Raw genomic sequence first — 13,008 nt, forward strand, 5'->3', positions numbered from 1 at the left:
GGTGTTGTTCCTTAGATTTTTTGGGGGGTGGGGGTATTTTTTGGTACTGGTCCTGGGGCTTGAACTCAGGGCCTGGAAACTGTACCTAAGCTTTTTGTTCAAGGCTAGCACTCTACCACTTGAGTCACAGCTCCACTTCTGACACACACACACACACACACATACACACACACACACTCTTTCTCTCTCTCTCTCTTTTTTGGTGTCTCTCTCTCTTTGTAGTTTATTAGAGATAAGAGTCTCACAGACTCTTCAGCCTGGGCTGGCTTTGAACTGTGATCCTCAGATCTTAGCCTCCTGAGTTGCTAGGATTACAGGTATGAGCCACCAGTGCCCAGGTCCAATTGATTTCTGATGAAAGTGCAAAAGCAACTCAATGAAGGAAAGATGGCCTTTTCAATAAGTGGTAGTGAAACAACTGGGCATCCCTGGAAGGAAGAAGTAGGGGGAAAATGTTGGCCAAGGTTCATATTTACTCCTTATACAAAAATGAAGTAGGCCTAGGTAATATAGTGACCCTGTCTCAAAAATAAACAAGAGAAAAGAAACCAAGAAATAAAAAGAGATAAGTCTTTAAGGAAGCTACGGTAATAGTCTACAATAGTGAGAGAAGATGATAAGCTGAGGGAGAATAGCAATAATGGAGACAATATACATCATTTTACTTTCAATGGAGTTTGAAGTATATAGCACACAGGAATAAAATTACAACAAAGTATTAGCATTTGTGTCTAGAATCAGGAGTAGCCACCACTTTCTCTGATGAAATAGAAGTGACTGTTTTTCTTTTGTACACAAATCCAGCTTAAAAACAAAATATTTTGCAATCATCCAGACCACAGAGATACAAATGTGGGTACACATGACCTGGAAGTTGCATCACTCATAGCTGTTGAGCACAGAATCAATGTCACAAGAACCTTCTCTGTCTTTGGGTTCAGTCTAAAGATCTCCAAATGTACAGAACGAGACCATGACTTCCTCCTATTGCTCCTGGCACCTAGGAAACTAAAGTGTGTTCGAATTAGCCTTACAATGTCCAGAACACACTAGAAATATTCTCGTGGTGATGGGACTCGCAATCTCATCGTATTGGCATTTAATGAGACTCTGCCTGGGTCATGATCACAGTGCTCTAAGCATAGGAGGCTGCTGACATGCAGAAGAGCAAGGTGGTCTATCTCAGATGACTCTACACACTAACGTTGACCATACTAGTGTCATCTAGGAAGTGCTATGGAAAAGCAGGTTTGGGCTTTTCTTTTTTAGCACTTCCCTAAAGACCCTATTAATTTCATCCCTGATGGATAAAAATATTTCTAAAACTCTAGAATCTTCTGTCTTGCCTTAGATATATTTTAGGGTTTTGAGTCTATATACATTCTTTGTTATAACTATTCAATTCGAAAGTAACAGGAAATAGCCACAGAACAGCAAACAGGTATGTCTTTGTTCCCTAAAACCATTTAGAAAAAGAGGTAGCATAGGATTCTTTGCAGAGCAGTGGCCTAGGAAGCAGTAGGAAGGTTGGAGGAGAAACTACAGAGGTGATCAAGGATTGTCTCAAAATATTAAAAAAAAAAAAAAAGGATTGTCTCAATAGATGGACTAGACACCAATGCACAATTTCTTCCAACTTTGAGTGTTTTCATCAAGATAATCTGATATGGTAATAACTCAACTAATTGGATTACTACTTAGAGGGATATGTTTTTCTGAATAACCAAGTATCTAGAAAGAACCATCTATTTAGTTTTAGTTTTGGCAGTTGCAATTATAAAACTTCAGAATCTTCTGCCATGCCATGGGTTTAATACCACAGACAACTGACCTTTTCTCTGATGACTAATGATTTTCTCGGCACCTCAAATCATCTGTTCAGATATAAAATCTCACATGTACTGTGGAGCTAAAGTTTTAGAAGGGTAAGGCATTTCCTGGAAGTGTTTTGCATAACTTCTAGAAATAGGTGTGTCATTTTAACTTCCCTCTTTTTTTTTTTTTAACCAGTCCTGGGGCTTGGACTCAGGGCCTGAGCACTGTCCCTGGCTTCTTTTTGCTCAAGGCTAGCACTCTACCTCTTGAGCCACAGTGCCACTTCTGGCTGTTTTCTGTAATATGTGGTGCTGGGGAAATGAACCCAGGGCTTCGTGTATACGAGGCAAGCACTCTTGCCACTAGGCCATATCCCCAGCCCCACCTTCCCTCTTTTTAATGAGGGCAAACCAAAAAAGCTTCCAATATACCAGAAAGGTCCTGTCAAGTGAGATTCTAGTCCATCAGAGTCTAATTGAGGCTACTGGATGTTATCAGTAAATGGAACCTATTATTTGGGTATAATAAGATCATAATACTTGATTGTCAACAAAAGTCTACATTAAAAAAACAACTCACCAATAACTGTCATCCCTTCCTTTTTTTTTCTTTCTCCAGGTAGAGATAAGGTTGTAATACTACCTCTCACAACCACATAGAAATAGGAAATTTGGTTTGACTTCTGAGTACAGGATACATAATCATATCCTAACATATATTTCAACATGAAGTATACTAGGCCAATCTTCTGTCCCATAACAGTGAAGAGCAAACATGGAGAGAGCCTTTTGGAGACATACATCAGTCACATATTTCTGGAGGAATTCTTCCTGAGTGATGAAGGGCTCTTTACCCGTCTTTGCTCTAAGAATCCTTCAACTACTCTGGACCATTGGGACCAAAGAAAGGGTATTTCCTGAGCTCCTGCCACCTGCCATGTGTGTCACATTTAATCCTTAAACCAGTGCTGCAAGGTAAATACACAGATAAGAAAAACTAGGTTCACAGAAAGTATACAACTTGTAGAGATCACAGCCCAAGATCTTCTTGGGGAATGTGAATGAGGGTACAGAAAGAGCTTGAGAGAAAACTAATACTGAGAAACACTGGCCATGAGTTTCTGAAAGGCATTCAGGTTTACAGTTAGATGGAGACAGCAGATGACAGTACTAGAATCCAGGTGCTATATCCTCTGCCCCTAAACAATCTCCACTTGTCAATGTGAATCCTGTAGGAGAAGAAATCACTATTACTTGTTCTTGACTCATTCATCTGAGAAGTGAAGAATCTCTGACTCTAAATGAATTTTATTTGTTCCTAGGAAAGAAACTATGATTTTTATCTTATCACAAGACTTACAGTCTGAGGTGAAGGCTTTTTTTTTTAATCTCCAGCATTTAGCACATACACTATATAACTCTTCAATGATAATTGAGTGAGAGGCACAAAAAGGAAAGAATATTGATTTGCTTCTCTGTTGGTTAAAATCAGAAAAACTCTCTACATTAACTCTGTTAACATAACACTATTCATATCCTAGGTAATACCACAGTATACAGATGCTACAGACACCAAGCGTCCCATGTTTACATTCCTTACTAACGCGGATTCCAACTATAGGCTGAAGATCCTGGAACCTCTGATGAAGACAGTTATCATATTTTATCCCATAGGCCAGTGTTTAGCTTAGTGATGGGCACACAATTCAAATCCATTTAGTGTTATGAGGATTCAACTCTAGGATCTTTATTTCTGTATTCAAATGGGTATTTCTTTGTCAATGCACTTAGGGCTGTGCTGATCTTGACTTCAAGTTGTAGAGACCCCAATTTCAAGCCTAAGAACTGTAATCTAGAGATAGCAGAGTTCAAAGATGGATTCTGCAGACAGACACAGTGGCACAGGTGCGGCAGCAGGATGGGGAGTTGGAGGCTGAGCTGGGCTTCACAGTTAGACCCTGTTTCATTGTAGTGTGATGGTGGCATGGCACAAATGAGATACAGGTCTTGATGAAATGTGTCCTAAATTAAATTAGTTCTTCAGCCAAGTCTTCACCTTCAACCTTTTGGCTTAGGTAACTCAGTAAATTCTCTTTTCATTTAAAGCACTCTAGGCCATTAACTAATCAAAATAAGCTTTACGTAGGGGTTCCAAACTGAGAACCAGGACAAGTTTGTTACCCCAACAGTACCTGAGAAGTCCCTTCTGGTTGCCCTGATTATATTTATTATTTAATTCACTTCCTGTTTTATTCATTTTCAATTTCTTCTCCATTAGTGTTTGTTCCCACCAATACAAAATTCTTCCTCCTTCAGTTCAATCAACATTTATCAGACCTACTAGTATCAAGCCCTGTAGGACCTCATGATGTACATCAGGGACAAGAAGTGCAGTCCACAGCTAACTCAATAATACACTTAGGTTGGTCTCAAACAGTGGTGTGAAAGTGGGCACTGGTGGATCACATCTATAGTTGTACACAGGAGGCTGAGATCTGAGCATTGAGGCACAAAACAAATCTGAGAGAATATTATCTCCAACAATCACCAAAAGCTGGAAGTAGAGAAATGGTTCAAACGGTAAAGCACCAGCAGTGAGTGAAAAAGCTGAGCAAAAGTACAAGGTCTGAGTTCAAGCCTCAATACTGATGTGCATGCATGCACACACACACATACACACGCAATGTTATGAACAGAGTTGTGAATGTTCAGAGGAGAATACTACTTTTCTTGGGATAAGCTAGGGAAACAGCAGAAGTAACTTTTGCACTGGGTCATTTTTTGTTGCTTTAAAATTGTTTTCTTCATCTATACAAAGGATTTGCCATTTAACAAAGCAGTTCACAAATACAATATATCTTGATCAATATCTCCCCTTTCAACATTTCACTCATCCCTCCCCTACTCACTCTTTCCAATTTTGTAAGATACACATTGAATTCTTGACTGCATTTTCTAGAATACACATTGAGTTCTAGACTCCAGTCTATATCATGCATTGAGTCTTAATGTGGAGAGTTTGCCAGCTAAAGAAAATGCTGAAGGGAAATCTTTACAGGCAAAGAGAATAATAGGAGATCAGTTAATTCATCATTTCTGGTGTTTATGGTCAGTAAAGTCTAAACTAGCACAGAATTAAGTGACTATGAATCATTCTTCTAGGGGAAATACAGTGTTATAATTCTGTGAGCCTTTAGTCACATTTTTATCAACTGGTCAATACACAACCTTGTTTTCAGTTCAAAGACAGCTTATTTAATATATATTGTTCATTAACGCTGAACTTGTGGCCCACAGCATCAACAATTTATATTGAACACATGTCTTCTCTCATGAAGACATACTGCAGTGCTCAGACTTATTAGACAGTACACTTCAACACAATGCCTGGGAGTTATTTGAAGCAATAAAATTAGTAACAAAAAGCGCAGGAGCACATTAGGTATGGTGCTTCACATCTCTAATTCCAGCACTCAGCTGCAGCAGGAATGTTGTGAGCTCAAGGTTGAGTCTGGGAAATATATCTCAAAAATAAAACAGTACAAGAATGTAAAAAGAATGGTACTAAATAGACGACAAAGAGACATCCATTACAGGGGTTGAAATAAGAAGACAAGAGGGCTAGCTTGTCCCCCAGCAGTGGGGAATGTGTGTATCAGATGGTTCTAATTTGTCACTGATCTATACATGTTCACAGCTTGGAAATGACCATGAAAGTAACATCTTAGTCCACTTGGATGTCTACAAAATACTAGATGTCTATGTCAGACTAGTTAATTTATAAACAACAGAACCTATTATTTGCTCACAGTTCTGGAGGCTAGGCAGTCTAAAATCAAGGCACTAACAGTTTGTGGAGTCCAGTGAGGACAAGGTCTATGTGTTCTCACATGGTTGAAGGGAGCCAACAGGCTCTCAAATCTTCTTTTTTGAGGGGAGAATAAAATGGTATGGAAAGGAAAGCATTGAAGGTCAGGTTGGAAAAAGGGCTTGTGACTATTTTAAGAAGGATCTCACATACTGGATAAGTTCTTCTCAATGTCAAATATTACCACAAAGTAAAAAAAAAAAAAAAAAAGAGAGATTCCCTATATATTTTAGTGTTTGTTACCTAATTTTAAAAAAGCTACTGTGAGTTCATACATTCCATTATTTGATTAATATCCACATATTTTACATGGAAATGGATATACATTGAATTCTAGACTCCAGTCTACATCATACATTGAGTGTTAATGTGGGGAGTTTTTCAGTCCACAAATAATGCTTGGTGTGTGTGTGTGTGTGTGTGCACATGTGTCCGTATGTGCGTGTGTGTGCACGTGTATATGTGCACGTGTGCGTATATGCATGTGTGCGTGTGTGTGCGTGTGTGTTTTGAAGGACTCAGGACATAGTAGACCACTAGGTGGGAACAATATTTCCTGGAGAGCAGCCAAAGCAGAGGGAAGAGCATGGGCTAAAATCTGAAGAAGAGAGCTTGGCTCATGGAAGGCTCTGACAGGAAGTCATGGCTGCCACACAGTAATCAATGGGAAAAGTAACACCAGGAACAGGCAGGAATTTTGTAGAATGGAGCTTAGATTTCAATATGCACATGCGCAAAAATATCTTCTTGTTACAAGGGGTATAATTAATTAATTAATTGATATATTGGCCAGTAAAGAAATAAGCTTGAGAACAATGCAGGATGGTACTATTTATATTTAACATCCTATGTATATGGACACATGAATGTGTATACAAACACATATATGTGTGTGTAGTATATGCATATATGATGTGCAAAACACTTAGAAAAGCATTCCAAACAGTAACCAGTAGTTCCCTATTGAGGACAATGGGTATGAAAGAAAAGATAGGTGGGAATTTCATATCTTTAAAAATTGTTACCTTTTATTTTTATAATATATTAAAAATGCCATTACAGGGTTGGGAATGTGGCTTAGTAGTAGAGTGCTTGCCTCATATGCATGAAGCACTGGGCTCGATTCCTCAGCACCACATATATGGAAAAGGCCAGAAGTGGCACTGTGACTCAAGTGGCAGAGTGCTAGCCTTGAGCAAAAAGAAGTCAGGGACAGTACCCAGGCCCTGAGTTCAAGCCCCAGGACTGGAAAAAAAATGAAATAATGGCAAGTTAGACCAGGACAGTGGCAAAAGAAAATGCACTCAAGGTGTATTTCAGAGGCTGCAATGACTAACCCAGTTCCCAATGATAAACTAAATATGGGAGATACAGGAAAAGGAAGAGAAAAGAAAGACTATAAAATTTACAGCTTGAGTAGGTAGTTGGGCTGTATTATGACTTACTGTGGGGAAGAGAATCACAGCTTTCTCTCTCTGAAGAGCCTATTATGAGTACACTCTATCCATTCTTTTACTACATCAGAGACAGAGGGAGAGGATGAATTTGTCATGTGTGAGGGGTAGAAGGTCACCTCTGGGAAACCAAAGAGCCTGTGTCAGTAATTACATTGACTGAATTCTATGAGATTGATTCCCCAAAGACCAGGTCAACCTTTCTGCAGAGGACTCAAAATCCATTAGTGGAATTACCTTTCCCATTGACAAAGCAACTATGAGTTGTTGCCAATCCTATGGATTTTGGAGAAACAAAGGTCATTCCATTGAGAGACCTCAATTTAATGTTCTTGAATAGTCTGATTTATTTAAGTTATATTTAAAGCACTAAATTAATCAAAGGTTACTAGGGGAAACCTGGGCAAAGGGTAGATAAAGAGCAGATATATAATGTTGATTGTTTCCTTGAAGACAAAGGCTTTTCATGTCACTCTCCTCTCCCCAGATCTGGTTTTTCTTAAATTCAACCTGATTATTGCTCCATCCTTATTTTAAGTCCTTCCTTACCTTACCACTGTCTTTAAAAGTGGCAATTAAACTGTATTATGCATCAGAATCACTGGGACATCTGCTTCTCAGTGCCAATACAGTATCAGACTCAGTAGGTAAGAAGTGGAGTCTAGGGATAAAAACTTAAGATTACTACACAGAACGTCCGTGGAGTGCATTTTGAGAAACACTGCACCGCACTGCTAATGATGGCTGTTGGGCTGCAGCTGTGACTTACTGAGCAGCGGTGGGGGATAACTGGATCTGAGTTTAGAGATTCCTGTGCAGTCTCTGTCCCTGGCTATGTCCATGTATGTAGATAAAACACCAGCCTGATGTTGGCTTTCTTAATTTCTGACATTTTAAGAAATTTATCAGGTAGGGCTCCACATTTTACTAAATGGACTCAGGTCTCTAGATGTAAGTTACAAGTGTCCATCAACAAAAGCACAGAATCTTGTGGAGAACTTGTTGCCACCCACCTAGAGGCCAGTACACAATGAAATTTTCTGATCATGAGCAGACATCAAGGAATGCTGCTTTCACTACAGACAATGAACTGGGCATGGCATCCTTCAGGAGTTTGACTTATACCCTGTTTACAACGTTCAATAAAACTGCAGGGGAATCTTTCAAAGAATAGAAAGGACACATCCTAATTCTAAGATTAACTGACATTGTCAAGTAAATGGCCTGTTGGAATCTGGGAAGTCCACGAGTACATATAGCGGAAAAAATATTCCTAAATAGACTATTCTGTAGCCCCTCTATGAGTGACTGAAAGGCTTTTGTTTAATACAGAAAGTCAGTGTACAGCATTAAAAGATTAACACAGAGCTGATTTGTCCACTTCTGGCTTACTTAAAAAGGAAGTCATGTCAGAGGTTTTAACGTATATACAATAAAATACATCCACTATAGGAGTTCAGATAAACAAATTCTGCCAAATATATCAAATAACAATCAAGACAGAATATTCCTTCTCCCCAGAAAGTTCCCTTGTACCCTTTCCAGGTTCATCTTTATTCACCAGCCCTAGCCCCAGGCACCTACCAGTACATTTTCTGCCATTACAAACTATATTTATCTTTTCTAGAGAACCAAAAATGGGTCTGAATGTATTTGTTAATATCTGCCCTTTTGTGGCACAATATAATAGTTGTTATGATTTATCCATATCATTGAGTCAGTAGTCAAATTTTTTGTTTGTTTTTGTTTTTGTTGCCAGTCCTGGGGTTTGAACTCAGGGCCTGAGCACCGTCCCTGGCTTCTTTTTGCTCAAGGCTAGCACTCTGCCATTTGAGCCACAGTGCCACTTCTGGCTTTTTCTATATATATGTAGTGCTGAGGAATCGAACCCAGGGCTTCATATATATGAGACCAGCATTTTACCACTAGGCCATATTCCCAGCCCAGTAGTTAAATTTTTTTTTTTTTTTGCCAGTCCTGGGCCTTGGACTCCGGGCCTGAGCACTGTCCCTGGCTTCTTCGTGCTCAAGGCTAGCACTCTGCCACTTGAGCCACAGCGCCGCTTCTGGCCGTTTTCTGTATATGTGGTGCTGGGGAATCGAACCTAGGGCCTCGTGTATCCGAGACAGGCACTCTTGCCACTAGGCTATATCCCCAGCCCTAAATTTTTTAATACAAAGAAAGGTAACTATGATTGTGTGGCAGTTCCTTTTCGGTGTTACTGGGTACATTTGGTGGGGTAGGTTTCTAGATGAGACTGGCTTTAAATCAGGGTGAGCACCATGAAATCTAGAGCTGGGACATCCATTTTATTCTTCTGAGACATCAGCTCTCTCAAGCTCTTGGGCCTTGAAATTCCAGGACATGCACCAGTAGCTCTCCTGGTTCTCAAACTTTCAGAAATTGTCTGAACCACACACTCTAAAACTTTCCTAGTTCTCCAGCTTGCGATGGCATATTACAGGACTTTTTTTTTTCAAATTTTTATTATCAAACTGATGTACAGAGAGGTTACAGTTTCATACGTTAGGCATTGGATACATTACTTGTACTGTTTGTTACCTCGTCCCTCATACCCTCAGGACTTCTTAGCCTGCATAACTACATGAATCAATCCCTACCATAAATCCCATCCTAATATTAGGTAGTCATCCATCCTATTAGTTGTATTATTTCTGAAGAATCTGGATTAATACAAATAAGATTTATTTGGTATTTTATTGTTTTTTTAACTAAGAAGGTGATTCAACACACTAGATATTTTCTTTCTCTTAGGCAATAGAGCTGATCAACAGTATAGATATACACCTGTTTTTATCTGTGCAAGCAGAGACAGAATCAATATAATGACCTATAAGTAATTAGGAAGGACTTATCTGCATTAATGATTCTATGTAATACAGAGTGTTCCAACAGTTAAAAAGCACTAGTGTTCATGTACATGGACTAAATAGAATGAAGATTTAATTAAGATAATAATTCAGCTCGTCAAAGACAGCTAAATTCATGAACTATTCTCTCCCCTTCTAAACAGCTTTTTCAAGCTTCAGCATGAATTGAAATTTTCTTTGTATGTATACATGTGTACATGCTTATATGTGCATGTGTAAAATTTGAGCTCAGGGCCTTGTACTCTCACACTTTTGCTCAAGGTTGGTGCACTACCACTTTAGCTACACCTTTACTCCTAGCTTTTTAGTGGTTATTTGGAGATAAGTTTCAGATCTGTCTGTTCAGACTGGCTTCAAACCTGGATCATTAGATCGTAGACTCCTGAGTAGTTAAGACTACAGGCATAAGCCGTCAGTACCCAGCATGAATCAGAATTTTCTTAGAACACTTGTCCTAACATAGATTTCTATATCTTATCCTCAGAGTTTCTAGTGTAGAAGATCTAGTATAGGAGACTGAGAATAAACATTGTCTAATAAATTTCTAGAAGGTGCTGCTGCTGCTGGTGGTGGTGGCTTTCATACTATACTTTGAGAAATTCTGCCTTAAATGTCTCACAAATTAAAATATGGTACTATTGAGGCATTGTAAGTTCTGAACAACACTAACATTAAAGTCATTATGTCATCATGATTGGATAATGCTTTATAACACTGATCAAGTATGGGTCTAAAAATCTTCATTTAAAGGCAAGAAGAACTATAATAAAGTAAAACCTAAGCCAGGCACGAGTGGCTCACACCTTTAATCCTAGCTACTTAGGAGGCAGAGAGCAGGATGACAGAGGTTCAAAGCCAACTCTTGAAGTTCACAAGACCTCTTCTTTCTTAGTTCCAGCTTCCACCTGGGTATGACCTTATCTGGGGGAAAAAATGATCATGTAAAAAAAAAAAAAAGGCTAAAGGTATGGCTTATAGGTAGAGTGCCTGCCCAGTAAGCACAAGACCCTGAGCTCAAATCCCAGTACTGCAAAATAAAACGTCTATGAAAGACACAAACTAAAAGTCATGTTAATATAGCAAACAAAGTTCATTTAAAGAAGGAAGCTAAGATGCATAATTAGTGGCATAGTCCTGAATCATCTTGAGAAGGGCAATCAAGCCCTACACCTCAACCACAGACCAATTAATTTGTCATCTAAATCTCCTGCCAATTTGAGATGGTGTTCCTTCTACTTTTATAAAGCTAAGCTTATTACCTGGCTATTTGCTTGGGGAAGTTGAAAATACATACTGAAATATTGGGAAGATACCACAGTAAATGCAGCAGTGCTTTAGAGTAAGATTAAGTATAGGTACACAGATAGGTTTGTGGTTCATTGTATTTTTATATGTTTTATCTACTGATTAAGGTTTGAGAAATATTTAAGAAAGCTAATCAAATTAAACATGCAATCGTGATTTTATTGTTTAAACAAACAAATGAATAACCAATATTTAAATGTATAAACCTGATTTTCCCAGATTTGAAATTAAACATTAACCAAAGTGTAAACAGCAAATGTATTCTTCAAACGCTTGAAAATTCCAAACACCTGATAAATTACAGCAGTCAGAAATAGACAAGTTTCAGAAAGACACTGGAGATCAAAGTAGTTCTATAGCTGTATCTACTGCTGGTTTAAATGTGGAATGCTGCTACCAAAGATTTCAGCTACAGCACTGAATATCTACTATGTAAAGTAGGCATAAAATAAACATTTATCGAGCTTCTATTTAATATCAAAGCCTGGCTCACTGTACACACTCAATAGCTGTTGTTATCCAAATACAAAGCACCTTGTAATGGTTAAAAAAAGAGAGAGGGATAAAGAATTATGAAACGGCGCAAAGAAAAAAAATCTGCCTTGAAAAAGGAGTTGAGAATATGACAGAATGAAAGGGAAGACATTCTAAACATAAGGAGGCACAGAAAAAGATGGCACCTGAAGAGATGTAAAGTTCTTTGATGTATTATAGAATGTATCCAGGATGCTGAGATTTGAGGGTCGAGGTTCAAAGCCAGTCCAGGCAGAAAGTCTGTGAGACTATTATCTCCAATAAACTACACAGAAAAAGCCAGAAGAGGCACTGTGGCTCGCATGGTAGAACACTGGCCTTCGGCACAGAGAGGCTCAGGGACAGAGCCCAGGCCCCGAGTTTAATCTCCAGGACTGGCAACAACAACCAAAAATGAATATAAGTCATTAATGTGTGTATGGGTTTTGCAATCATTGCCTTGATTGAGTTCTAGAATATGATCATCACCCACTCATACTCTAAAGGACACAATTTAGTGTTTAGACTACAGTTAAGATCTCTAATCATTATACTTATCTAGATCCAGATTATTCGCATTAGCCCCACCAAAATAATCACTCCCTACTCCCTGACCCTATTTTCAGTCTTAATGTAATTTTTTTTGCCAGTCCTGGGGTTTGAACTCAGGGCCTGAGCACTGTCCCTGGCTTCTTTCTGCTCAAGGCTAGGACTCTGCCACTTGAGCCACAGCGCCACTTCTGGCTGTTTTCTATATACATGGTGCTTGGGACTTGAACCCAGGGCTTCATGTATATGAGGTGAGCACTCTTGCCACTAGGCCACATTCCCAGCCCCTTAATGTAATTTTAAAAGAATAAAGTGGTGAGATTAAAAACTTCTTTGACATACTGTTATTCGCAGGGAAATGGACAGAACTCGAACAAATAATGTTGAGTGAGACAAGCCTAGAACACAGAAAACAAAGGGGCACGATCTCCCTGATATATGACTGTTAAGAAAGGGAGACGGAGAGACAGTAGAGACCAAGTCTGTGAATACTGTATATATTCCTGATACATTGTATATTGCATATATGTCAACCTGACCTAGACAAGGGATAGAAAAACAGGTCGTAAGATATCATAAGAAATGTACACACTGCTCTACTATGTAACTGCACC

The 13,008-nt window shown here is 38.9% G+C and overlaps 1 protein-coding gene across 2 annotated transcripts in view; it reads right to left on the reverse strand.

The window, feature by feature from the left end:
- Gab2 (GRB2 associated binding protein 2) overlaps positions 1-13,008 on the reverse strand; it is a 130,330-nt gene that overhangs the window by 39,318 nt on the left and 78,004 nt on the right. The gene's annotated exons all lie outside the window — the stretch shown is intronic.

Source organism: Perognathus longimembris, chromosome 13 (assembly GCF_023159225.1).
Source record: "Perognathus longimembris pacificus isolate PPM17 chromosome 13, ASM2315922v1, whole genome shotgun sequence".
NCBI classification, from domain to species: Eukaryota; Metazoa; Chordata; class Mammalia; order Rodentia; family Heteromyidae; genus Perognathus; species Perognathus longimembris.